We start from the raw sequence: 2,321 nt of genomic DNA, 5'->3' as shown, positions 1-2,321 counted from the left end.
CTTGACTCTCCTCATTGCTTGGAACTATCATACTTGTAGATGCAACATATTCTGTACTTTGTGGTATCCTTTGTGTTGTCAAGGCTGAAATCTGATGAGATAGAGTAGCAACTTGAGCTGAAAGGGCTGCTATCGGCTCCAAGTCATGAATTCCAGCAACCTTCTTAGCCAAAGTCCTCTCAGTTGGCCATTGATAGTTGTTTGAGGCCATTTCTTCCAAAAGTGCAGCAGCACCTTCAGCTGTCTTCGACATCAAAGTTCCACCAGAAGCAGCATCAACTATAGTTCGAGTTTGCCCATTTAACCCATTATAGAACATTTGAACTTGCAACCAATTTGGCAATCCATGTTGTGGGCAACGTCGAACCAAGTCTTTATACCTCTCCCAAGCTTCATAGAGTGACTCAAAATCATTTTGCTTGAACTGGCCAATCTCACTCCTGAGTTGGGCTGTTTTTGCAGGAGGAAAGAATTTAGCAAGAAACCTCTCAGCCATGTCCTGCCAACTAACAATGCTTCCCGGTTGTAGAGATTGTAGCCAACCTCTAGCCTTGTCCCTCAAAGAGAAAGGAAACAATCTCAGTCTAATGGTGTCTTAAGTAACACCATTGATCTTCACAGTGTCGCAAATCTCCAAGAACATTGCCAAATCAATATTGGGATCATCCAGTGGCGATCCGCTGAATTGAGCCTGCTGCACCATGCTAATCAAAGCTGGTTTGAGCTCAAAGTTGTTGGCATTAATTGGCTGGCGCATTATGCTCGAGTAATTTCCATTCACAACTGGCCGTACATAGTCCTTCAAGGTGTGTGGTAGTACCTCACGATCTTCTTCAGCCATGGCTAGTATCTTATTTCTTCTTAGTGATCTGAGAGTTCTTTCAATCTTCGGATCAACAGGAATAATATCACGAGATCTAGCACGGCGCATCCAATGTCAAAAACACACCTGTAGAATAAATTAAAACAAAATTCTAAATTAAAACCATGATTACTTTGTATCGATATTGACAAAAAGAATAAGAATAAACCAATCCCCGGCAACGGCGCCAAAAACTTGACCGGTGCAAAACTGCAAGTGTACAATATCGTAGTTTTATAGTAAAGTAATAAGAAGAGTATCGTCCTCAGGGATTAGTACCTTACGTTTGCCAAATACCAAAATTATACTAAACTTGATTTTATCTAGGGGAATCACTAAGATTTTTGTAGTTGCAATTTAAACTAGATCAACTTAAAGAAAAATATGCAAAGGAAATAACACTGACGTTCGAAGATCAAATTAATGGGAAGAAAACTTCTAGGAAATCGATTTCACCTACTTCTTCACTATGCTTTTCTCATCCAGCTAATTTAATTTAAATCTCTTTTGTCTATTAGCAAATCTCTAATTCATCCAAAAGCCTCTTTCGATAGTCAATTGGAATTGACTCTTGGTTATCAATTCACACAAGAGTATGCAAATTCAATAATCAAGAACGCAATAAGACCAATGATTTATTTACTACATAGGTTCATACAAGTCTTTCGATCTCTATACTTACCTATGCTGAAATATCCAAGATCTACCCTATGATTCCCTCTTTCGATAGCAAATCACAAGATTACTTATCATCTAATCAATGGCCAGTTAATTAGAAGCAATAAATTCAGAATAAATCAGATAAACAAAGAGAGAATTGCATTAAATTAGCATAGACAATCAAGCATAGTTCAGAAATAGGTTACATCGTTTTCCTAGAATGAAGAAAATTTAGCTCATGCTAGAAATGGAATTCAACATAAACGAATTCACCATAATTGTTCTGAGAAGATGGGAAGAAAATAAACACTGAAAAATCCTCCTTGCAGCTGCAACTCGTCGTCAAAAGCTCAAAGGAACGATTCAACGCTTTTCTCCCATCCGTGCTCGTGTATGATTCCAACGTACGAGCAATAATCAGAATTCCCTCTCCAAAAAACAGATGATTTGAATCCCTCTAGCTATGTTTTTCTCTCCCAAGAAGTGTTCTCCAGTCAAAACTCACGGCTCTAGAGTGAAAAAATTGCTTTTATATGGTCTCATGGCAGAAAACCTAAAATCTGTCAAAATACGATGTTTGCTCGAGCGGGGTGTCGAGCGCGCGTCGAGCTTTCGACTCTGCCTGATTTCACTCGAGCGACTAATGTCTCCGCTTGAGCGATCTTTGTTTTTCAGCAACCCGCTCGAGCTCCCTGTCGAGCAGCAGTCGAGCGTTTGAATCTGCCTGAATTCGCTCGAGCGGCGAAAAGCCTCCGCTCAAGCGAACTTGTAAAATCTGCAATATGAAATTTTGCAAGTC

At 39.6% G+C, this 2,321-nt stretch overlaps 1 non-coding gene across 1 annotated transcript; it reads left to right on the top strand.

Annotated features, from left to right (window-relative positions):
* Window positions 1-341: 341 nt before the first annotated feature.
* On the top strand, window positions 342-448 carry LOC122295290. The gene has a single exon (XR_006237948.1). It is a non-coding gene; the product is annotated as a small nucleolar RNA R71 (small nucleolar RNA).
* Window positions 449-2,321: the final 1,873 nt, after the last annotated feature.

This window comes from Carya illinoinensis, chromosome 14 (assembly GCF_018687715.1).
Source record: "Carya illinoinensis cultivar Pawnee chromosome 14, C.illinoinensisPawnee_v1, whole genome shotgun sequence".
NCBI classification, from domain to species: Eukaryota; Viridiplantae; Streptophyta; class Magnoliopsida; order Fagales; family Juglandaceae; genus Carya; species Carya illinoinensis.
Note: the sequence above shows the minus strand (reverse complement) of the source record. Positions and strands in the feature narration are given on the sequence as shown.